The sequence below is a fragment of the Lissotriton vulgaris genome, chromosome 8, assembly GCF_964263255.1.
Source record: "Lissotriton vulgaris chromosome 8, aLisVul1.2, whole genome shotgun sequence".
In the NCBI taxonomy this organism is placed as follows: domain Eukaryota; kingdom Metazoa; phylum Chordata; class Amphibia; order Caudata; family Salamandridae; genus Lissotriton; species Lissotriton vulgaris.
In genome coordinates this window covers 690,811,749-690,838,863 of record NC_141696.1, presented here as the reverse complement: position 1 = coordinate 690,838,863, position 27,115 = coordinate 690,811,749, and the positions used below count along the sequence as shown (strand labels likewise).

At 40.4% G+C, this 27,115-nt stretch overlaps 1 long non-coding RNA gene across 1 annotated transcript in view; it reads left to right on the top strand.

Moving 5' to 3' along the window:
- The window catches only part of LOC147697887 (uncharacterized), a 42,399-nt gene extending 33,672 nt beyond the window's left edge, over positions 1 to 8,727 (top strand). Inside the window, exon 3 of the long non-coding RNA XR_015299167.1 lies at positions 8,608 to 8,727. This is a non-coding gene — a long non-coding RNA (uncharacterized LOC147697887). The remainder of the gene's footprint in view (positions 1 to 8,607) is intronic.
- The last annotated feature ends 18,388 nt before the right edge of the window (positions 8,728 to 27,115 follow it).

Below are 27,115 nucleotides of genomic sequence, written 5' to 3'. Positions count from 1 at the left end.
AAAAGTCTGCGGGGACTCCATCTGGGCCTGGTGCTTTGTTTTTCGAGGTTTCTAAAATAGCTATCTCAACCTCGTCGGTAGTGAAAACTAGCGGGGCATACTCTGAGGTTGTAGCTTGGGGGCCCTGTGACCCAGGCGATGAGTCTCCGTACACTGTTTTAAAATGGGCAAGCCACATGTCGTCAGGAATAACACAATCCATAGGCATGTTTTCCTGGCCAGAAAACAGGGGCTGGTTTATCACTTTCCAAAATTGGCTACTATCCCCCATAACATCGGCTGAGAGCAGCTTCTCCCATGCGTCTTGCTTTATACCTTCCTTACGCTCTCTGATGGCCTGCTTATACTCCCTCCTTAGGGTAGATACAGCCTCCCTATTTCTAGGATTACGGTTTAAGGCTGCTAAGTGGGCGCTATGTGTTTTGCAGCATTTGGAGTCGAACCAGCGGTGTTGTTTGTTGCCACTCTTCCCCAATCTTACTGTCAGCTGGTTTGAAATTTGTGAGCAAATTTCCTCATAGGCCCACAGGATTTCACATTTTTCTGCACTAAGATTTCGACAAATTGCCACAGCACTTTCTATTTTGGGGAACAATACCTCATAGAAGTCATCTGGCACCACGTTGGCCCACTTAAGCCGTCTGCCCTGGTCCACCACTTTTAGGGTTCCCACCCTAGGATTGACAGAGGGTGGCATAGGGCCCATGAAATCACCCCAGTAAACTTCCAATAGAACGGGATTGTGATCGCTGAAAGGGGAAATTAGGGTTCTATATGAAGCAACACTGTGTAGAATTGCTGGTGACACAAATATATAATCGATAATGGATCCTGGGTCCGACCCTTTAAAAGTGTTGAGCCTCGGTCCGCCTGAGCCACTGGCAGGTTCCAACAAATTGGAATTAGCCAATAACTCCTCTAATGCCTCTCCCCCTTTGGAGTGCTCAAAATGCATAATGTCTGGCCACTCTGTCCCAAATAATCAATTGTACCGCATAACAAAGTGCATGGATGGATATTAAAATCGCCCATGAGGATGAATTCGATATTAATATGTGTATCTTGACTGACCTCTGACAAAAATTGGTCTAGGATAACAAGGTTATCGTTACTATTATCCTGGGTTCCTGCATTGTAAAAGTTAATAAAAATACTTTTCTGGGTTGGGGAGATTACCCTTTCCACTAACAAAAGGTGTGGCGAAGGTTGGTTAATTACTTTTAGAGCCCCCTTGAGTTTTAGTGAGAAAAGCAAAATGAGGCCACCTTTGGCTCTGCCCGCAGCACTGGGGGCAGCAGGCACCACAAAGCTCGAGAACCCATCTAGACAAAAACTAGGTGATATGTCCCAGGATTACTGAAGGGCTACAATATCATACAAAGAAATAAAAGCAAGCCAAGCCTCATCGACCCTTTTTGTTCTAACACCCGCTACATTCCAACTCAGTAGCCTGCATGCTTCCACTGAGTCAGAAGTGGGACTAGGTTCTTCTCCTGAATGTGCTAATGGTGGTGCAGGTAGTCAATCTGTGTCCTCTAGCCCCGAAAGTGAGGAAAAACGGTTGCTGAGAACCAGCCCACCCCCATCTGTTGTACCAGGTATATGTTGACCAGGGGGTACGTGCTGCCGTGACTCAGGGGGATTAAAGCCAGTGTGGGTCAGTGGGCCCGCACCTGCTGATGCTTGATGGCAGGGGTTTTGCAATCCTGACCTCACCTCTCTTACAGGATGTGGCCCTCTCCTACCCCCTCTGGGAGCACAATGCGGGCCGTATGGGCTTACTGTGGGAGGGTAAAAGAACCTAAAGGCAGCAGTCTTAAATGATCATTGCTCAAGGCCCCAGAATAACCTTTCAGCCACATCGGCCCTGTCAAAATTGACTATCACGCAATTCCCCTGCACCATTTTCGGTACCCTCCCAATCCACCCCACCCTATTGGCTGAAAGGATCCTGTTGGAGATACTGCTCCCACTACATGAGTCTGTGCACCATGCTCGTGCTTTAACTATGAGGTCTCTTGCACACTCACGCTCTCCTATTTTTAAAGGGGGAGTACCCACAAAAATTGCCACTAGCGGGGCTGCTTCTGGTGGTAAATCATGATGAATGTTCCTGCCCATGGGACTAATGTCTGTGGGCAACCTTTGCGGCACCCTAGGGTTTTCCAATTGGATGGGGGGTAATGTGGCTACCATGGGATCAGCAGGTGGTACGCTAACCCTGGGCTCCCTTATTGAGCTTCCTGACCCTGGCCCAACAAGGCCCTCATTGTGTCTATCCAAAAGCAAATTGTGACCATTAACCATTTTATCAATGATAACACATTTCTTAAGGAGTCCCTCCAAACAAGTATTTAGAGTATCCACAATGTCCTTCGCGATAGCCACAAGAAGCGGTTTGATCCGGGCAACAAAGAGCGCCTCCATCGGGTCCCCTAGAATATTGGTAGACGTACTTGTGGGCCCTGGCAAGTGCTTAGCTTTCCCCCTTTTTTTCTTCGTCGATGGGTCACCAGGCTGTGGGCAGATGGTAAGTTGTAGTGACTGCAGGGGGCCAGATGAGTTACCCGCTCTCGTGGTAAGTGCAGCTGCTGGCTGTGTGACGATTACCAAAGGTTCCAGCGGAATAAGGGGGTAGTAAGTACAACGCCACAGACTTCTGGGTCAGCAGGGTCCACTGGCGTTGGAGAACTAAGTATATTGGGTGGCGGGACAGCTTGTCCCAGGCCCAGTTCAAGTTCAGCATTAGCAATTTTTTAGTTGATAGCCCCCTCAGCCGAAGAAAGAAATGTTAAAATAGACTGTGAGTGTCTTGGCACCTTGGCTTTCGTGCTATTCTCCTCACCATTGCTTGTGTTCTTTCGCTTACCCATATCGCGTTGTTAAGGACCAAGCCCAGCCCTGCCTCCTTCTGCCTTAGACTGCCCGCCCTTTGCCCGGGCTTCGCCCGGCGGCATCCGTGCGCGTCCGCGACGCGGAGGAAGCTGCCCGTCTTTATGCGCCTCCGTGCGCGGTCAATTGCAGGAAGTGGGTGTGTCCGCCAAGGAATCTGGGAGCTGTAGTCTTCCCCCACTGCGGCCCCGCGATGGTGCTTGCGGTGGCGGCAGGGAAGACCAACAGCGTCAGGGCCCCAGACCGATGTAGACGGCAAGCGGCAAAAGCAACCCTCCAGCGAGTAAGTAGAAGCAGCGCTGTCCCCCGCTCCTCAGTGGGAGCTGCCCGTCTTTATGCGCCTCTGTGTGCGGTCAATTGCAGGAAGTGGGTGTGTCCGCCGAGGAGTCTGGGAGCTGTAGTCTCCCCCCCACTGCGGCCCCGCGATGGTGCTTGCGGTGGCGGCAGGGAAGACCAACAGCGTCATGGCCCCAGACCGATGTAGACAGCAGGCGGCAAAAGCAACCCTCCAGCGAGTAAGTAGAAGCAGCGTTGTTCACACAGTAGATTACTATGAGACTGGGACCAAAAATCAGAAAACAGAGCACTAGAACCTTGAAGTTAAGCAGTCATGGCACAGGAACACAACAGTACCCTATGCAGTGACATTTCCATTCCAACAAAAGCACAGGGCCTTTTTTCAACTATTTGTTTCCATATTACATCATCTCAGACAGTTAATTTATAGTCATGCAGTTCATATAATGTCCTGGTTTATATGCTTTTTAGGGCTAGCGTGGAAGGCTTTTGCTGTCTGTGGGACCTCATTCAATCAGTGCATAATGCACTGAGAGGATGGAGCAGCCGTTGCTTTCCAAGTGTTGTTCAAATTTGGATCAGCATACATTACCATCATTTGGAATGGTAACTAACAGTCATGCCATACAGTGTTTTTCCATTTTACTGTATAAGTCCACAATACAGTGGAGTCCCTATCCATGCACCTCCATGGCTTCTGCACACCAACCCATTGTGGAACTTTTCTGTGAGTTATACAGGCTTATATGGTAGAGGCACTTGCAGTCATGGCCAGAGACCATGGACATGCTTAATATAGGGCACTAAAGAAAAGGCATTTGGTAGTGACAGTAGGTATTTTTATTTATATAGGGGCCTAGTCGCAAAGTACATTTTGTAGTATGTTTAGTAGAACCACAATAGTGCTACCAAAGTACTGCAACATGCTAGTCACAAACCTACTAGTATAAATATTTACCACTCTTAACTTTTCTATGGGAAGATCAACACACATGTAAGTTTACTTCTTAGGGCCCGTTTCCGATGCGGTTGGGAACGGCTCCAGCCATCAGTCAGAGCAGTTCCGACTGCATCGGAATTGCCCATTAGGATTCTTTTCTGACCAAGCCATTTTGATGGTCTCGGTCGGAAGAGAATCTGAATCAGTTTTCCGAATGGCCTCTGACGGGCTCGGAGAGCCGGTCCGCCGGTTGAAAAGCCCTCAGTAACCCCTCAGCCGGCTTTTTCTGGCAGCAGGATTATGATGGCAGCTTTCCACTACCATTCTGTGTTGGCCTTTCCAACATTGGGAATCTGTCTTTGGGGTCCCAAAGAAGGGCCTCCATGGGTGCAAGGCCACCGAATGGAGGCCTAAGGGGCACCTATGGTACCCCCTTATTGATTAATGCACCCGGTGGCAGGCACCTTGAGGAGTGCCGGGATGAAGTGCACCCCTACTCTTTGCAATGAGAGCATACATTCAGTTGGGAATGCATGGCTCCATTGTAAAGAATAGGCATGCGACTGAACAGGGTTGCATCCTACTTACTGGGCTGGAACCGACAACAGGAGGTCTTTCGCTTCCAGTTCCAAAACGATGTCGAACGGACTCCGGTCCATCCAACATTGGAATCGGGCCCTTGGTAGTAAATGTGGAAAGGACCAGGTGGAGTGCCTGAAAAGTGAGCTTTCTTACTACTAAATGGGAGGGGTTTAGTGAGGAAAAAGGAGGGCTTTGGGGGTTAAGGAGGGGTTGCGGGTTAGTACAGTGTATAGGGAGGGACATACGCCCAGTCACAAAAGAGTAAGCATATTGCTATTCACACACTGCACTTCTAAAGCTAATGCAGGAAATAGTAATACATTGCCCCACAAATGGCCAACAAATGGTCATGCAAAGTCCCTCCCATACAAAAAAATGGTGGGAGGGTCTTATAGGAAATAATGTTAAATTAAATTATTTAAAATATAAATTCTTATAATTTAATTTGAAAACATATTTAAAAATATAACATTCATTATTTACTTATAAAATATTGTGTAACCTGTTTTGAATTTATAAATGAATGTAACACTCACAAACTGTACTTCTATACGTACTACAGCCAGAAAGTATCCAAAACAGTAGTCAATTACACAAGCTCAGAGCTGGAGTAAGGCCACCACCACACATTTACAACCACTGGTACTGCAACATCACTCAGACACAAAATAATGGTGTGACCGACTCAAAATAAAACCTTGTGGGAAATAATGTTCAATTAATTAAATTAAAAATAGTTAACATATAAATATTCGTAATTTATTGTTAAAACATAAATTTTAACTTTTACAAAAATATAGATAAATTAATTTGAATTAATTGTAGTTTTTTAATATAAAGTTCAGAAAAATACATTTTATTTAATGCAATATATTTAAATTAATCAAATATTAATTCAAAATTAAGTTGATAGTGTTGTACATTTTTTTTTACAAATGTTGTTCTACATTTAAATATATATTTAAATATATATATATATATATACACACAGACAATTAGTTTATCTTAATATTTAACGTAAAAATATATTGACTCATTTCTTTCATGTTAGATGAGTTTTTTTTATTTCCTTAGAACTTTACTACATCATGGTTGGGGGTGGATATCTCCATATGGTACAATATAGGGAACGCATTACAAATGTATTACACTTTTTAATAAATTAGTAAGCATATTTTATGTTAAATATTAATGTAAATTAATTATATACACTTATTTTACATGTAAAACAAAACATAAAAATACCATAGTGCTATTAATTAAATGTTTTTTTTTAGTATCTAAATAAATAAATTAACATTTATTTCCACCTAAAGTAAAACAAATGATCCTACATTTTTATACAATAAAGGGAATAATAATTATTAAAAGAGATGTAGAGATTTAATTAAACATTATTTACTTACATTCTAATTTTAAAAAATGTCTTGCGTCAATTTTTAAATGAAAAAAGATTATTGGAATATTTTATAACTAACTATGAAAAACTTTTAGATTTTTTAATATTAAACTATATGTGTTTATTTCTTTTAACTATTTTAAATAATGTAGCTTATTTTAACATTACTTCCAAGGGGATTCTATTTTGAGTCCCTACCTCCATTATTTTCAATAGTAAATTGTTGAAGTATCAATTGTTGTCCATGAGAGGTACTCGACTTACTACTTTTTCTTTGGTGGCAGTAGTAACGTACGTTCGTAAATTTGTCTCCACCCCCGTTTTCAGGCGATGGAGGAGTGTAAATCTACATGCTTGAATAACTTTGCATATGTGAATAGCCGAAAGAAATAAAGTTACTCATAATGCAAGAGTAAATTGCTTGTGTACATTATTTGCAAATGTAAGTTACCTTTCTAAATGTGTTCATTCTTTGTTATTTGTATGGCATTTATTGCAGCACAGAGCTTGGAAAAATTGAAAGTAGATTTTTATATAGAGTACAGATGGAGCTTAATAAATTACCTTAAGTTTTGATAAAATGAGTCATGTTACAGAATGTTAGTTTATACCACATCAGCAAGGAGTATCATTGAAAGCATTTATCAGTGAATTCCCCATTTGTGATGCATTCCATTTTGCACTTCAGAAGATTCGTTGATGCATGCATTCAGCACCGTCAAATTGACGCATGCTGCCTACCTGGGTCCACTTACCCACTTCCTGCTACAGTTAGCCTCTGTCTCCTTCTTTCAGCTTTCTTCACAACGTCCTCTGGTCCCTCACTGTAAATCCTGTTTGCCCCTTCACTCTATCTAGTTGGAAGCCTGTCCCTGACGCTCTTTTATTCCGAGAAGGTTTATTTGCGGACTAGCCATCCAAGCCTAGCAATGACTGAGGCAGTCTGCTGCAGTGTAGGCCTAATTCATCATATGAGTACTCCTCTTTTGGTCCTGTTCTAATTGGAAATCACTCTGAATGGTCACAGCTCATAAAGTTCTGTATTTATTAATCCTAGTGCAAGGCACCATACATTTATGAAACCATGCATTTATGAGACCTGTTGTCCCAGCCATCCTTTCATGCAGCCATGCAATCATGCAACCTTACAGTAACACTTTCACCACATAGGCAAATACCTACGCATTCATCTACACAAATACATACACAAACTTAGTAATTGATAAAAAGCGCTTTTACTTAGAACCCAGAACCACTGGCTTTGTCAATGGTTTCATTTAAAAAAAATAGATTTTCCACTTTACCCTTAACATTTTTTGCTTGTCACTGTTCCTGTCCTCCCCTGTTCTACTCTTCTTTTCTACTACTTCTATGCTGGGGAAATTTTGAGAGGTCTCCTCGTCCTTTAGCCATTACACTTGAATAGATGCTGCTGCTGTCTCTTTTCCTCCCTCGCTCTCACATTATCACATTTTGAGCCTTTTTCTTAGTTGTTCCTCTACTTCTTTCTCTACTTTCCATCTGCCCCACTATCTTTATAATCTCTGTCTGGTGGCCTGTCTTTACACCTTCCCTAATCTGCTCCATTACATCTAATGTACCCTCTCCATTGTCCCACTTTCTAGCAGGAGCTAAGGACAGAGTAGAAGTGGAACAAGACTTATTACTGTTTTTCCTTTTCTTCATTCCCTTTCTACTTTGATTAACAACCCTTATTTGTTGTATCTAGCAATTCCTTAAATGCTGGATATGATATGTTCTTTTGAATGAATTAATCCAACCCCATCAACATGCCCCTGATTTCGATCACAGGCCATTGAGTATTTTTGTCAATTTTTAAGATAAGACTTGACCCTTCTTTATTTAGGTTATATGCCAACAAGATGTCCTTAAGTCAACAAGGATTAACTATCTTGAGGCACTACAACAAAGGGCATCACAATGGTGTATGCACCAGCAGAGGACCTTCAGTTAAACAAATCCCTTCCTTGAAAGTCAGTGTGGAGACAAAAATACACAAAAGGTGTGGTTTAGGTGTCTCAAGTTAAGAATGAGGTGCTGTATGTGGTATCCGATAGTTGGAGCTTTTTCGTTCCCATTGATTAAACCCCCTTAGATGTTAGTGTATAGTTGATTACCGTGTTGAAGTAGGACCAGTAGAACCATGACTCAACAGAGGGCATGTTGGTGAAAGATAACAATTTAAATGACATTAGTGATCTGACGCATAAGTGACTGAGTGGAACTGAAGGTCACACCCACATTTCAGACCCTTTGAGTGAGTGATGGTGTTAGTCCATGGTGGTGGTAGTGAAAGTGAGAAGGGCCTCTTTACAAGGAGGAGATCATTTGTGCCATTTTTGATTTGAGACTGAAAAGTATTCTAACGACCAATGCGGCATCCTGGGTTCGTCGTGTTTCTTTGTGATCCACAGATGGTTTGTGGCTACCTGAAAAAGAGGATAACATTAACTTTGTTCTGTATCTTTGCTTTCAGACAACCACGTTTTTCAGGACTCAGTGGAAGCTGAAGACAGCAGATTTACTAAGTTGAAAGTCCACCTGTTTTTAATCAAAACATGCTCATCTGAGAATTAAATTTGGTGATTTCATCCAACTGTTTCTTGTTATGTTATCTGTGTGCTTGCTTGTAACATAAAAAATGCACGAGCTAATTCAAAATCATTCCTGCAGACTTCATTATGTTGTGTTTGCATGGTTCCCTCCTGATTGGAACAACTAGTTGCACTGGGGAAGCTAGATACATTAGTTTGATTTTGAAAGGGATAAGCAAGTAACTTTGGCTCGCAGGAAGTTGTCCTAACCTGCTAATTGACCTCATTACAAGCGTCTAAGACAATCCTGATGGGAACAGATAAGGACTGGGAGTTATCTGCTCTATCAGGATGAACAATTGTGGTGTTTCACTCAGAGAATATTCTGCTTAAAGCAACATAAAAATCCCTGTGAAACAGCAAAGAAAAACGAGGGAAACTGGTGCAGAAATGCAGGCTCCCATGTTATCACCTAAAGATTTTAATCCATGTTCTATCCTTAACCCTGCAATTACTTAGAGCTCTGTAATAGTACATCTAGGGATAGGGAAATAACGGGTATCATTGCGAGCAACTTGTAATGATGCCCTATGCATATCGTCTGTGTGGCAAGTATGTGCCTGAGCCTCATGTGTCTCTACACACTGCACCTGTTTAAAGAGAAACCACGCGGGCAAGACATAGACTACTGAAGTGAACTTTCTCCTGGCATCCTTTGGATATAATAATAAAACCTGGACTCCCACAGTGCTCTTTCACATACAAAGATGGAATGAAAAACAAGTTCAGGTAATGAATACTGGGATCTTTGAGTGATTTATATTTAGAGATGACAGAGACGGTATGATCTACTGCAAGGAGCTGCTTTCTTTGAAATATCATCTGATGTGATCTCTGCAAACACCCTCCATGACCTACCTATTATGAACACAGGTTTTTCGATTTAGTGATCACATGCACGGTTCAGAAACAAAACACTGGGTAAAGTTGTTAGGACGTTTAAGAATCAAGTATAGATGTATTGAGAAAAATTAGTCAATAATTAACCTCGTTACAAGATCATATATCAGAGAAATCTAGCCTTTTGCCTGTCAATAATCAGACAACTCACCAAGCTGCACAGCAATAGAAGCACAAAAAATGAAACCACAAATGCAAAACTCCCTCCACCATTTAAAGAAAGTTCAAGAGCAAGTTGATGCTGGTCATTGCCCTGGAGCATACTATTAACCTGTATACTTCTCGGTCTATTCACAGAGGAGTATACTGAAAATAGCGTCCCATGAGAACAGTCCAGACCAAACTGCTAAGTCAGGTCCTCCCTGGACCCAAAGCAAGCACCCTGGGACCAGTTTCTGTGTAACACCCCTCATCAGCCAGGCTAGCTTGAATCCAGTGGTGCAGAGAGCAAGGGACCTACATCTGGGCCTACCCTTAGGGCGCATATAGCAAAACCAAAAAAATAAAACGATGGACATTGTGTTGAAACTTTTCAAACACCCCAGTTACAGATCTGGGTATTATCCATTGTTATTTTGCTTGCCACGTCACTGAGTTTGAACCTAGCCGTATGCAAATCAGTTTTAACCCTGCTCCCCATGGGAAGATTCCAGCCCAAACTACCATGTCAGGTCCTCTCTGGACCAGAAACAAGCATCCTGGAACCAGTTTTGGGATATCACCCCTCATTAGCCAGGCTAGCTGAATCCAGTGGCACAGCGAGCAAGGAATCCACGCCTGGGCATACCCTTAATCACTTAGGGTGCATATAGCGACATCACAGAATAAAATTATGGACGGAGTAGAATACTCACCGGCAGTCACAGATCTGGGTTAAATCCATCAATTGTACTTTTTGCTGTTATCCTGTATACTCTTCTGTCTAGTCACAGAGGAGTATACGGGATAATAGCGTGCTCCTGGGGAAATTCCCATGTGGGCTGTGTGGCCACGGTAATAATATAATAAAAGGCAAAAACACCATATTTGATGGTGTTGTACATTATCTTAATCAGATGGTGAACTGTAAAAGCAGAAGTGCGATTTACCTTATAATTTGTCCATGTGGTAAAGATCACACTGGGGAAACAGGGAGAGAAATCAGACATGCAAAAAGAATGCAACTACACTTGGAGCATTTTAAGGACATGAAACTTAAGGAATGTAACATGAAGTAGTGGCGAAGTGTGGCTCAGGGGTTAGAGGCGGCAGACCCGGAAGCTGAGATCGGCCCTGGACCAGGGTTCAATTCCCCGCCCGACGGGGTTGGGCTTAATAATTCCACGGACTCGATAATTCTCGCTCCGGTGCCTACTCGACTCACGGGTTCACACTCTGCGACTCTGGGCAATAGCTTGCTTAATCTCCACAACAGCCCCTCGCGGCGGGATGCCTGGCTTTCACCTTGTGGATACCCTGCCGGGGTATCTCACAGGGGAATACCAGGACGGGTTCCCTAAGCAAGCGCATAGATGCCTGCGATGTGGGCGATTTGCGCTATATAAATACATGTACATTTACATTTACATTTAGTGCATCTTGGAAAAGTTAGAACTGTCACACAGGCGAGGGAATCTTACCCTAAAGTGGAAACAGTTGGAACCATTTTTCATGTCTAAATGTTCTGCTCAGTGGAAAGGCTTGAATAATCGGGAAGAGTGGGACAGGAAATTAAGATAGTCTTCCTCTGGAGATATTGTATATAAAAATAAGAGTTCTGTCTTAGCTCAATAAAACAAATTACACTGTGTAACAGTAAATCTCAAGGGGTGTAGTACAGAGTATTGTGCCTGAGAATTTGATATCACATTGATGTAACAAGATCTACAAAACTAGAATAATGTAAGGAATCTACACTTAATAAGTAGGATATAAGGCGCCAACTGCTTTTAAACACCATGGTATCAGGACCAATGGGAAACCACAAACACAAGAATAGGAGGGCAAAATAGATAAGGATATGGACTGATTAAATAAGGGGCCAACGGGAAAACATCTTCTTAAATAAATCAAGGCTGGTGATAGGTCCCTATTTTTCAAAAAAAGGAAATAAAGGGTATTATTCTGAGCAACTTGTAATGAGACCCTCTGCTTTCGTCTGTGTGGAAAGTATGTGCCCGAGCCTCCTGTGGCTGTACGCTCTGCACCTGCTTAAAGAAAAACCATGAGGGCAAGACATAGTCATCGGAAGTGATCCTTCTCCCGGCATCCTTTTTGATATAATAATAAAACCTGGACTCCCACAGTGCAGTTTGAAATACAAAGAGGAACTGAGAAACCAGTTCAGGTAATCAATACTGGGATCTATCTTTGAGTGATTTATATTTAGAGAAAGAGAAGTTATAATCTACTGCAAGTAGTGGCTCTTTTTAAAATATCATCTGATTTGATCTCTGCAAACACACTCCCTGACCTACCTACAGTGAATACAGGTTTTTCTATTTAGTGATCTCAGCACATGCACAGTTTATAAAAACACACCAGCCTGCAGAAACTAGGTAAACGTTAAGCCACAACAATTAAACTCATTACAAGATCATATATCATACAAATCTAGTATATTGACTGCCAATAAACAGACAACTTAGCAAAGCTTCACTGCAATGGAAACACAAGAAATCAAAACACAAATGCAACACTCCCTCAACCTTTGATAAAAGCATCCTGGGGCCGGTTTTGGGGTATCACCCCTCATCAGCCAGGCTTGCTTTAATTCATTGGTGCAGTGAGCAAGGGATCCACATATTGGTGCATACAGCAACATCACGAAATAAAATGATCGATGTAGTGTTGAAACTTTTCAAAAACTCACCCCAAGTCACAGATCTGGGTTTAATCCATCGGTAATTTGCTCACCACATCCCCACAGTTTGAACCCAGCCATATGTAAATCAATCCTAACCCTGCTTCCCATTGGAACAATCCATCCCGAACTGCTAGGTCTGGTCCTCCCTGGACTGGAAACAAGCATTCTGGGACTGGTTTCGGGGTATCACCCCTCATCAGTCAGGCTAGCTTTACTTCAGTGGTGCAATGAGCAGGGATCCACGTATGGGTGCATATAGCAACATCACACAATAAAATGATGGATGGAGTGTTGAAACTTTTCAAAAACTCACCCCAGTCACAGATCTGGGTTTAATCCATCAATTGCACTTTTTGCTACTATTCTGTTTACTCTTCACATAGGATTATACAGGATAATAGTGTGATCCACGGGAATTTCCCCTGCAGGCAGTGTGGCAACTATAATATTATAATAAAAGGCAAGAAAATCACATTTGTTACTTAGATGGTGAACTGTAAAAGAAGCAGTGTGATATCCCTTACAATATGCCCATGTGGTAGAGATTACATGATGGAAAAAAGAAGAGAAATCAGAGTAAGCCCTAACAAACATGAATCTGCTATTAGGACATGCAAAAAGAATGTACCGCTTGTGTAGCATTTTAGGGAGATGAATCATATTGAATGTAACATGAAGTGGTGCATCTAGGAAAGGGTAGAACTGTCATAAAGGGGAGGCGATCTTACCTTAAAGCGAAAACAGAGGGAACAGTTTTTAATGTCTAGATTTGCTACCCATTGGGAAGGCTTAAATAATCGGGAAGTGTGAGACAGGATATTAGGACTGTCTTCCTCTAGACATATTGTATATAGAAATACGAGCTCTGTCTTAGCTTAATAAAAAACACTGACACTGTGTGACAGTAAATCTCAAGGGGTGTAGTATAAAGTATTGTTCCTGAGAATGTGATATTAAATTGCTGTAACAAGATCTACAAAACTAGAATAGTGTAGATTATCCACACTTAATAAGTAGAGTATAATGAGTCACCTGCCTTTAAACATGGTGTTATAACGACAAGAACAGGCAGGCTTAAAAGATAAGGGTGCAGATTGGATAGCTAAGGGACCAATGGGTAGTCACAGGTACAAGAATAGGCAGGCTAAAAAGTTGACAGGAAGACTAAAAAGATAAGGAAATGGATTGGATAGCTATGGGACCAATTGTAACCACAGGCACAAGAACAGGCAGGCTAAAATGTCAAGGGTATGGTTTGGATAGATGAGGAACCACAAACACAAGAATCGGAAACCATCTTCCTTACAAATTAAGGATAGTCATAGGGCCCTGATTTTCAAAAAAAGGAATGATGGTTTCTATTCCTGTTGACCCCGATTTTAAGAAGGGAAGTTGTAATTAGACAAACATTATATCCAAATAAGTAGCTCTTAACATAGTACCAATCCAAATATGCCTATATGTGTTGTTAGAAACAGGGAGCACCATATAATGGCCGTCTGCAAATCCTGCGTTGGGTCGCAAACTATCAGATTCAACTAACTGTGTGAACTGCCTCAAACAGACAGGTGAGTTTTTTTTAGTGATTAGCGAGAAGTAGGAAAATTCGTAGTGCCTCTAGGGTATAGAGAACATTAAAAACTAACTTTACATATTATAAGTTGGGTTACCAAATGGATTTTTATGCTGTGCAGGAAATTGAAAATGCAGCTTAAAAAAGCAGTTTATTGACTGCTGAGATCTGCATTATCATAGCAGTGTACTTTCCTGGGGCAAGAAAGAAACAATAGACTTGCCAAAGTTGATTTATCCACATGAAATGTGTGCTGCAAAGACTTAAATATATGGTAGGATCTTGAGTGACAAATATGGACTAATAATAACTTATTATTGTCATTATGAAGGCATGAAAAAATACTTTTATTCATACAATTTATTATCTCATTGGGAAGGAAACAGACTGTTTGTACTATTATGGGTAAAGAACAATAAAAGCAAGGTACCTTTGATATACATGATATAAAATCCTGGCGAATATCAATGGCTACGGACACTCTTATAACATAAAATATAAAAGAAAGAAATTAAGGATGTCCTTAGATCATTTTATTTGATACTCATGGTGACAATATACCCTAAGAAGTTTAATGAAACGTTTTTGAAATCAGACATGATAAAGAATAATATATTAAAAAATCATGTCTATTGATGCTTGATATGTAAATAACTACACCATGTTCATAATCATGAATCTCATTATGATGGCTGTCAGACCAACCATCCAACTGCCATCTTCGTGAGCCCTTTCCGACCACTGAGACTGGGATGCTTCCTCCCACCTTATTACGATGCAACTGCTGCTACTGCCATGGACAATAACAATTAAACAGGTGTCCCTGAAGGAATTATTCCAATTCTATTCAGTCAATTCAAAATCTTGCCACAAAAGTGGTCAGCAATTGAAACTAGAGCAAGGAAAAAAGAAAACAGATTTAAACTGTTTTTTTATTACTCAAAATTATTCCTTTTTGGATTTTTTCTCTTTCATACACAAATCTAAAATATGGCAACAAAAATACTACTATACAGGTGACAAAAATTCTCAGTAGTATCAGGCAACTTTTGCTATACACATGAAAAACCAAATATCATGTCGAAAACGGTATTTTACAAAATACAATTATTTGATATTCAAATTAATGTGACAACAGTAAGCAAAAGTTGCCAGGCGTCGACGTTTCGGTCCTTAATTGGTTGAAATAATCCATCTTCAGGACCATACGCTGCACATATTAATCTAAAAACCAAATGTACATAGCAGTATCAGAACCTTGCCCTTAAAGCATCATCCACCCAGTCCAACAAATATTGTGACTGAACCTGTGACACATGCTTGAGGTGTGATACATAAAATGACACCCAACACCAATATAAACCATTAGCCCATGTGCCAACACCTAAAAGCAAACTAAATGGAAGACATTACATACACAAAACAGGGGGGCTTACCCAAGACCTCCAGCCGGAAGTCAAAATGATCAAAAGGTTATGCACTGTATAAACCTCCTGTCTGAACAAAGAAATCACCATAAGTATCACGAGCTAATCTCACTTTCAAAGAACAACAAACGTCAACATGACACTACACCTACCCAACAATGTGGATGTTATCTCTCAAAATGCAGATTCCAACTCCAATGATTCATGTAACAATCAAGGGCGAGATTTCGACATTAGTCCGAGTCACTCGCGACACCTACAAATTGCAATAGAAAACCCACAAGTATCATAATTATGACCCACATTACATGGATGTAAGCAGAAGGGTAAGCAGGCTTAGAAATCTACCCTCCCTCGCTGGCAGTCAACTTACTTAATGGCGTTGGTGAGGAGGCCGTCGTCAACAACTTCGTATCGGCATCTCAACCGAAGAAGCGGCTACTTCCGCATATATGCGTGCAGCACGTAATGACGTCACACTCAAGGGGCAGGGATATGCTTCAATGTCCGCGTCTAAGACGCCGGGACGTCCCGTGTCCCGAGGACCATCTTGGTGCAGTATGAAGTAAAATCTGCGCAAATCGCCGTAGCCACGAATCATGGCACTAATGAGGGGATCAATACGTGGAAAATGAATAATATATATAAACAATATATAGATCGAGTGTGAATAAACACCAGCGTTCCACTTCAGATGTCAGCGATGGAAACATCTTATGTTAATGTCCCATAAAAGTTCTATAAATGGGAACCCGAAACTGAATTGTCTACCATTATAACAGAACTAAACATAAAACAAGAGCTAAACATAAAACAGAGCTAAGCATAAAAACAGTGATAAGTGAACTACACATACTTCACCTAAGAGCACTATTTAATATTAATGATCTCCAAGGGTCATCTACTGAATGTAGAAATACATATACCCAAACACTTACGGAAGAACAAACCACAATCAGAGGGTTCACGGAGACAAGAGCATAAAATGAGGTCAACGAAGTCCTTCGTTGACTCACATCATGGCCACAGTATGCCATTCAATAAGGGAATTTAAACCTCTATCTACATTGTCACAGGTCCAGATCCACTTATTCTCCCTCAAAGTTAGTAAGCGATCAACATTCTGGCAACGTTTGGTGCATTTGATGACATCAATTACAAACCACTGCATTTCATGAGGCATATGCAATTTTTTCTGATAGTGTTCTACTAGAGGGGCAGTTAAGACATTGCATCTTATTCTCGATTGATGCTGTAACACTCGTTTCTTTACTTGCTGTGTGGTTTTACCGATGTATGATAGCATGCACGGGCATTGTATGCAATAAATAACGTTCTTAGTGTTACAATTTGAGTGGTGATACAGTGTAATATTTTTGCCATTCACAATACAGTTTTTTAGTGTTTTAGTAGTCCCACACGCTGCACATGAGCCGCATGGGAAATGCCCGATCACAGGTGGCAACCCCCATTGAGACTGGATAGTGTTGGGTGAGGGTTCATTATAAGCCCTCACCAGATAATCTCTCAAGTTTCTTCCTCTTTTGAAGGCGAAACGAGGTAACTCCAATTGAGGTTCAACCTTACAGATAAGGTGCCAATTCTTCTTTATAATGGTTTTGATTTGATGGGATTCAGAACCAAACGTAGTAACACAGGTCAAAGGCCTTGTGTTGATCTCAGATAGGCTAATCTTTTCCTCTTTTTTTGTCAGCAGGGCCTCTCGATCATAATACCAGGCCCGCTTCATAGCCCGTTTCACTAGTCTACATGGATAAGACCGCATTGTCAATTTTAGTTGTAGTATTCTTGCCTCGCGAAAATAATCTGCTTTCTTGGTGCAGTTGCGTCGAAGACGCAAAAACTGCCCAAAAGGCAGATTATCGCGTAAGCTACGCGGATGATGACTCTCATATCTAAGGAGGGTATTTCTCGCTGTGGGTTTAGTATACAGCCTCATAGCTAAGATGTTGTTATCATTGTAAATAGATAGGTCAAGAAAATTGATAGTAGAGCTGTCACTCTCTAATGTGAATTGCAAGTTGTTGTCTTGTCTGTTAAGCCATTGATGGAATTCTTTAAGTGCGGTCTCTGTGCCATTCCAGATTAGACAAACGTCATCAATGTAACGTAAATAATGACGTAGATTATTGGCATAGGGATTGTTGTTATATATTACCCTATCCTCAAAGGTTGCCACGTAGAGATTTGCTATGTCAGGCGCGAAAATTGCGCCCATTGCCACGCCCTTAACTTGGCAATAGAAATCAGAGTCAAAGATGAAATAATTCTCATTTAGAGCAATTTTCGCACATTGAACTATAAAATCAGTGGGAACCTGGTGTGGTCGTATACGTGTCTCCTAAATGTCACTAATTATAGAAAGTGCATCTGCTTGAGGAATGTTTGTATACAAACTATTAATATCCATAGTTACTAGGATATCGCTGGTTGAATCAAATGGTTGTCCTTCAAGTTTAGTGATCACGTCTCTGCTGTCTTGTGTATATGACTTAGTCAAAGGAACAAAAGGTTTCAAGAAAAAGTCAACATATTCCGCTAAGGGTTGGAGTATGGACTGGCATCCCGCCACGATAGGCCTACCGGGGGGGTTTTGACTGTCCTTGTGGATCTTAGGAAGCGTATAAAACGCTGGTATCATAAAATCCTTTTTGTTCATATAGTCAAATTCTTTAGTACTTAACACGCCATTAAGTAAGTTGACTGCCAGCGATGGAGGGTAGATTTCTAAGCCTGCTTACCCTTCTGCTTACATCCATGTAATGTGGGTCATAATTATGATACTTGTGGGTTTTCTATTGCAATTTGTAGGTGTCGCGAGTGACTCGGACTAATGTCGAAATCTCGCCCTTGATTGTTACATGAATCATTGGAGTTGGAATCTGCATTTTGAGAGATAACATCCACATTGTTGGGTAGGTGTAGTGTCATGTTGACGTTTGTTGTTCTTTGAAAGTGAGATTAGCTCGTGATACTTATGGTGATTTCTTTGTTCAGACAGGAGGTTTATACAGTGCATAACCTTTTGATCATTTTGACTTCCGGCTGGAGGTCTTGGGTAAGCCCCCCTGTTTTGTGTATGTAATGTCTTCCATTTAGTTTGCTTTTAGGTGTTGGCACATGGGCTAATGGTTTATATTGGTGTTGGGTGTCATTTTATGTATCACACCTCAAGCATGTGTCACAGGTTCAGTCACAATATTTGTTGGACTGGGTGGATGATGCTTTAAGGGCAAGGTTCTGATACTGCTATGTACATTTGGTTTTTAGATTAATATGTGCAGCGTATGGTCCTGAAGATGGTCCTATGGATTATTTCAACCAATTAAGGACCGAAACGTCGACGCCTGGCAACGTTTTGCTTACTGTTGTCACATTAATTTGAATATCAAATAATTGTATTTTGTAAAATACCGTTTTCGACATGATATTTGGTTTTTCATGTGTATAGCAAAAGTTGCCTGATACTACTGAGAATTTTTGTCACCTGTATAGTAGTATTTTTGTTGCCATATTTTAGATTTGTGTATGAAAGAGAAAAAATCCAAAAAGGAATAATTTTGAGTAATAAAAAAACAGTTTAAATCTGTTTTCTTTTTTCCTTGCTCTAGTTTCAATTGCTGACCACTTTTGTGGCAAGATTTTGAATTGACTGAATAGAATTTGAATAATTCCTTCAGGGACACCTGTTTAATTGTTATTGATAATACCCAGTCCCTGTGGGAATATTGGGTGGCTCTATTGTATTTAACTTAACGCTACTGCCATGGAGTCATCTATGGTGGAGCACATACCCCAAATGTGTTCCCTGCAAATGCATATGAAGCTCACAGGAAACATGTGAATTGTAGACATATGCATTACATGTGTGGGGATGTGCCTTGTGCACAATGTGTCCCATTGCTGGAGTGTGGCGGAATATACACAGTCCAATCAACGTGGATTCATACTGAATGAGCACTTACCATGATTCCGGCACCCACAAGGTCGCAGTCATTGGGGTTCAGCTGCCCAGGTGCAGGGGGGGACATAGAGGAAGGGATCCACGGCAGAGACTGCTGCAAAGAAGCAGATTTTGGTGAGTATGCACCCCAAATCCTTTGCTTCTGAAGACTGTAGGCAGGCTGTTGGACCGCCATGGTCGGGCCATCGGAAAACCTCATCGTAATCTAGACAGCGGTCGGAGGTCCCGGTACTGCCCTATGGATACTGTTTTCCTCAGACTGTCATCTCAGTGGTTGTAGAAAAGCTGTCAGAGTTGACGGTCTTTCAGAGGTGGGTCGGAGCACAGGATGCATGCATCGTAATCCGGTGTTTGGACCGACTGCTTCAGATGAGACCACGGTGGTCTGATCATCTCCAACAGGGCTGTGGAAGCGAGTCTGACTGCCATCGTAATGAGGCCCCATGTATTTTTGTTTTACTATTTTTTACATATAAAATAATTACAGCAAGCACAACATTGTATGCCCAACCACATGTGTTTAGCTAATCTGTTTAACAGCTAATATTATGGAATTATATATTTTATGTTTTCTCCTGTTTTTAATTCAGTTATTGGCCCTGAAGAAGGTGGGATAATTGTCAATGAGTCACTGAAACGCTGCTTTAACACAATTAAATATTTGGTATTTTGACTGTATCCAGTTGTTTTCTATGTTATTTTTGAACCAAATGTTTTCGATGATGTATCTGGTCCAATTGATGATAAACTACATTAACAAATGTCAATATTATTTTATGTGTAGTTTAAAAAAAATATTTATGAGATTCAGAGTATTGTGCTTCAGCATAATTGTCAATTCTTTTACATCGAAGTTATATCTGTGGTTTTTGTGTTGATAATTAAGCATCCACGTAGAAAATGTTTGGATTTTAACAATAAGAACAAGCTGGATTGGTTTGGCTGAACCCTATCCCTTTTGCCTAGATAAAAAGGGTTACTCTCTAAATTGAAGGATTCTGAGAACTACACAGGAGCGAAATTAGTCAGTGCCTTCATAACATAAGAGATTGAGGTATATTTTAAAAAAGATAAGCGGGCTTGTAAACTCCGAGCAAGGTGGTGCTAGTGGTTTTGTTTACACATTCATGAATGGATTGAGAGCAGAGATCAGTAACCACATTCAGCAAACAGAATTTTGTTGACAGACAAAAAGCATTGGCAATGTTGGTGAAACATAGGAGTGAATACTTTGAGGCAAATCAGAAAAAGCTTAAAGAAAAGCTAATGATTGCTCAGATAATCAATTTAAGAGGGGGAACCGAAATTGAATGGGTTGACATATGATTTCTACACAGAGTGAATGGAAAGAATCAAGGAATGCAAGATGTTAGGAATGGTGGCATGAATGTGAATGTTGAGATGTTAAAAAAGAATAAAACTTCCTACTCCAATAGCGCCTTGACACCCTTGGGCTAAGTCCGCGCTTTGTAAGATCTAGTTTAATTCATTCGTTCATTCACTGTTAAGAGAAAATCAGTCATTGGATATGAGAGTGTAGACAGAACTAGAACAGGGTACAGGTAAATTTAGAACAAGTCCCACAATTGCAGGGAAATGTTGGAATGCTGAGTATACAGAATTCAGAGCAGAATATACAAAATCAGAAGTAATTTCAAATGCTCATACAAGAAGCTCCAGTGATACAGCAAAACAAGAAATAAAATGCCATATAATTAAGGATATCAACAAATGCATTATTCTAAAATGATGAATTGGTTGATAGCAGTTCACAATGATGGCGCCTTAAGAGAGAGGAGGATGGCTTACTCTGAGCAGTCCTAGAGGCAGATCCCACTTCTACTGATAGGCGTATTTTTAACTTTGGCATGCATAGAATCCCAATTTATTTTTCAATGCATGCAGCATAACAGTCTGGCTATTTGCATTTGTTGCTATGAATGATTTATCTCCCTAACTTATTTTTTGCTCTCATTAGTTCGGTTTTTAGAACTCCACAGTTATACCCTACTTACAGACGGTGTGAATATTTTGCATGATTGGATATTTCTTCAATGTTAGCACATTTTCACTTCCACAGTCAAGTGTCCTTGGTCCTGATGAATTGCCCAGATCGACAGCGACAATCATGGCAAGAAAAATGGCAACCCATTTACACACTACCTTTTGAGTTGTCTTGGATAATTGATTCCACACTTAAGCCTTTCACTGGTTTTACCCAAAACAAAATATACCCCCACATTAAATAGCCTCCTGGTACCTCTTAGTTATTTTGATATAACTTCACAACAATCTACACACAGAGCACTTCCATCCACACTTCACATCAGCTTCTCATTCTAAAGACCTCTGGCAAAGAGCCCCCTTGAGAGACCTGTTGGGCATTATGGCAATAACCTGTTCTTGGCGCTGATGAATTGCCCAGATCGATAGCGGCAATCATGGCAAGAAACATGTCGACCTATATACACACTGCCTTTTGAGGTTTCTTGTATCATTGTATCCACAATCCAGCCTTTAATTGGTCATATTCATAACAAGAGGACCCCCACATCAAATAGTTTCCGGGTACCTGTAAGTTATTTTTATACCACTTCACAGAAATCTACACATAGAAAACCTCACATCAGATTCTCATTCTAAAGACCTGCAGCAAATAGCCCCCTCAAGGGGCCCGTTTAGCATTGTAGCACCCGCCCAACATGGAGCTGCCTGATGATGAAGCATGATACCCATCAGGGTGTGTGAAGGTTCTTTCTTCTGAACGATCAGACCCCTTATATCAGCTTTCTCAGTTCCCTACTGACCTGCTTGCTTCCTCTTCCCCCTTACCCTCAAATGAACTGGATACTCCTTGTATTCACATAATGTATAGAGATATCCAGTATGATTTTGCAGTTATTCATGATTATAGGCAGCTATGACCACATAGGGGATTCCTGACATACTCAGGAGCTCCAAGACAAAATGGAGTGCACATATTGGATGGATTTGTTGAAAGCTATTCAAAAGCAATAGGAAATAGCTGTTGTCAAGTACACTGCTTATAAAACAGACAAGGATATGGTTACCCTTGGAAACAGATATAATGACCAGATGGCGGAGTACTGAGGATTACAGGAAGTGTCAGTGGTATAATAAAGTGAAAGTGCTAAATTAAAAAGGTATATAGTTCAGGAATTAAATTATGTCCATTGTTTCTTTATGGATTCAATGCAAACTTCTTTCAGTGAACTAGGTGATTTGCAGGATGAAGCTCTAGAAGAGGAAAGAAAAAAGTTGGAAAATTGAGCTATAAAAATAATTATCAGTATGTGTATGTCACTGCAGACTGAAAGTAACTTTTTGCCAGATGCAATGAATGCTACAGCCTATGTGTCAATATTTGAATGATCAGTCCCAGTCTGGAAGAGATGGTTTAGATAGACATTTTACAAAGTATTGGGAAAAAGTTGGATTTAGACATGTTGCTGAAGATGTATGTAGCCGCTGCATGGTCTGGCAAGTAAAAAACCAGGGTAATACATATATTAATAACATGATTCACAGTGGCAAATCAGAAGGTCCATTTACGAGTTTACAAGTGCATATTATTGAGAGGACATATTATAAGAGATTAAAGTGCATCGTAGTAGTTATCTGCCTGTTTTCCAAATGGGTGGAAGCATATCCCACAAGAAGAGCAGATGATCTCACTGTTGCCACATTGCTGTTGAGGGAGTTGATAACTAGAGTTGGCCAACCTACTTACTGTGAAACAGATTGTGGTGCTCACTTCAAGAATGAGTTGGTACAGATAATTTGCACAGCTTTTAATATCAAGCACTGTTTTCATCTTCTGGAATAGTGGACAGAATTGATGGAACTCTCAAGAACAAAATGGTAGAGGTGTGTGCTTCGACTAGTTTGAAATAGCCAGATGTTCTTCCTATTTTCATGAATATGAAAAGTACCCCAATCAAGAAAACAGTGTTATCTGCTCATAAGATAGTAATAGGCAGAGCAATGATACTCACAATAGTACCTTCAGCTGCACAGGTTTTTCATAAATGATGACATTGTGTTGGACAATTCTAACGGTCTGGCTGATACAGTGAAATCCGTCTCTCACCAGGTGAATGTATTTACAGAAGACTACAAGGACATGCCCTGCCACAGGCTGAATACCAGTGACTGGGTCATGATCAGGAAGCATTTCTGAACAGAGTCCCTGAATGAGAGGTGAATGGACCCTCGCTAGGATGTGTTACCAAAATATACAGCAGTCAAGGGTGTGGGAGTACCTCACTCGATTCACTCTGTTTGCACGAAAAGAGAGACAGTAGCGGAAATAGTGGATGAAGCGGTTGATGCCAATGATCAAGATACACAGCAAAAACAAGAGGCTGAAAGTGAAAATAAGTGTCAAGCTCGAGTTTGCAGCATGTATCCAGGGGGGATTAGGGGGCATATTATCAAGGGGGTTTATCTCTGCTTTTTTGGCTTTAAAAGCCAAGAATGCGTAGATAAAAGTATCTCCCTATTACCTAGCTGTCGCTAACACCAGTTAGCGACAGCTAGTAGGAGATAGCGACCATATTGGGCCCCGCTTTGCATGTCAGTGATATTTATCCCTAATGACATTTAAAGTGGGTGTGCCAAGATGTTAGCGACTGGAAACAGTCGCTAACATCGCTATCTCCTATTACCAACTTTTGGAGATATTCGCACTAAGCGCGAATATCTCCAAAAGCTAACACCTGTCCCTGAGCAGTTCTTAGCCATGTTATCCAATGGTAGGTGGATAACGTGGCTAAGAGCATTAGCTCGGTAATGCATGAATATCGCGGACTTTTCAGCAATATTCATGGATTTCAGCTGATTTTTATCGCTGAGGAGATAAACCTTGATAATAGCAAGGTTCCTAAGCGATAAAAATCGCCGCAGCTCGGCGATAAAAATATCGCAGCTAAACCAACATGGCGATAATTATCGCTAGTTGTTGGTAATATGCCCCATAGATTTTTCTGAAACTGGTAAAAAAAGTGATAAATCTCAAAGGCAAGTGGGAGAAGTGGTATTTCAGGTGAGTGAGAGTTTTGATAAAGAAACTGAAACTCCAAAGTCTAGTTTCAGAGTGATACGAATGATGAGCTGTTGCAGGGCAAAATATTAAAGTATGAGTGACAAGAAGAAGAAGTGGTCTCTAATCAGAGTGATGGCAAATTACAACTGAGAATCAAAATCAAAAAGGTATATTTAGCTGCAGGATCAGAACAAAAAGAAAACGAAATCCAGGAGGATTATTTCTTGTCAAAAGAGTGCCAGCAAAGGTTTGATGGAGAGTCAGTGTCTGAAACTGAAACAGAGGAAGAACCACCTTGAAATAGACTGAATTATGGTGAAGATAATAAAAGCTAAACTGGAAAGAAAATTATATTTTGAATTTGACGATTTTGTGAAATAAATCAAACTCCTTGTGGCTGAACCTGAACTTTAAAAAAGACAAAAAGTTAAAGAACACTTGAAAAAGTTTTTCAATTAGCATTCTTTTTATTTGAATCTTTTTACCACAAATGATATATTTTTGCTTCAATGGAGATGGATAAACACAAATGGTGTAAAATTGTAGGGATCATAATGCTGGTTCTAACTCTAATAGTATTAGTTGGGTTGTTGTGCTTGTTGATTTCTTTGGGTTATGTTTCAAGGCATAATAATAAAAGCGTTGATGTTTTAACAAATCATAATGATCCCAAAACTGTAGCAGTACACAAAGAGCATTTTGATTTTAAAGATAATGGGCCTGATTCACACAGATAAACTCACACTTTTGTGTAAGTTTATGACATTTTGCTATTTACAAAGTTGATTAATGAGTAGTATCTGTAGGACTGCGGAGTCAATGCACATAAACATATAGGACTGTCCTATCTTTTTATGGGTGGAGTCTTCACAGACGTAAAGTCACTACTTGTAATTTTCCATTCTGAATGGCAAGCAATCATAAACTTATGCAAAAGTGTAAATTTACCTTTTGTAAATCAGGTTCAGAGTGTACACAAGAATGGTTAGGGAGTATGTAAAAATTAGGATGGTGGGTGAATGTTATGTTATGTATGTATGTCAGCTGCGGAAGTTTCTACCTATACTTAGTTGGCGATTTCCTATGCACTAACTTGTAATGTTCTAAGTTCTATTGTTAATCGTGAACACAATTTTATCCCTTTATTGACTGAGTTTAATGTATCTTTAGAGAATTTGAGTAATAAAAGACATCATAGCAAATTTGTATATGGTGACTATTTGAGAGTAATTGCAAAAAACAGGTATAATACTAACTTGGAAAAGGAACATTTGTATATCTTGAGTGATCATGATCGTGATTTCATTAGAGAATGAAAGGGGAAAAAGAAATGTCAAAAGTTTAGAGGAGTAGAGATTGCCTTTGAAGAAATAAAGAAAGAGGAAAAATGTAGAACATCAGGTGTACTTCCTAGGTTGAGAATGGAGCAGGAAAGGAGAGAAGAATCATTTATAATAAGGCAGATTTTAATTGAAGGAGACAACACAGAATTTGTAGGAGAGAGTAAATGTGAAGAAAGGAAGGAAGTTACTGGAAATGAATTAGTTGGAAGAGAACTAATTATGAAATGAATTATTATGTATGTGGGAGGAATGCTTATATATTCTGCCTAGAAATTGAGTTGGATCATGGTATCTCGCTTACGTTTTTCCTAGGTGAATGGGAAGATGAATATGGCTTAAAGAGAGTCAGATGGAGACAAATAGTACTCAATATTTTAGGACTATTGTGCCTACTGTAGGAGTGACAATGATAGTAAGGTTAGAAGGTTTTACACAGTAGTGGATAAGCTTGCTTGAGATGCAGTAGGAATTTTTGAAGATGGTGAAATAAAAGTGTTGGAGCTAAGAGCGATGACTATTTCAAATTCTGTTGCTGTATCCGAATCAGAATGAACAAGGTCACAAAATATAATTTTAACATTAACCCATATCTTAAAGTACGATAACTTGTTCCGTTGCTCCCTCAGTAAAGATAGCCCAGAGATGCAGTAATACAATGCAAAATGTTTCCAGACAAGCGCCCATTTAAAATATTGCCTTCAGCAGGCATAAATCAGAAATTCCAGCTACTGTGCAATATAGTGCAAATCTTGCTTCTATTACAGATGCGGGAGGAGGATGAAGAGGTGTGCCATATGGCCATTTCAGCTGCTAAGTGGAGGAGTACCTCCGGGCGGTTCCTCATATACGACCCTGTAATTTCTCCATGGATGCAAACAACTTTCTTCTGATAAAGTAGGCTTTGAAGAGGTTCATGTGAATCTACTCCACCTTCAATGCACACTAGTTAGATCAGCCTTATTATGAAGGGATCCTTTTGCTCCAAAGGTGTCAAATTCAACTCTGACTCAAAGGCATTTCCCTCTGATGTCACTAATGTGAAAGGTGTTGCAATGTGAGTATTTGTGTCACACACTTATACTTGTTCTGGGTGGGTGTTGGCTGCATCACCACCACACTCTATTGCAAACCAACTGACAAAAAACGTTTGCTTCTAGAGCCCTCAAACAGAACGTACCTTTTGGTCAATTCCTTCGAATAAGAAGGAACTGTAGTTCATTGATTGACTACCTAAAGGAATTGGCTAAAGACC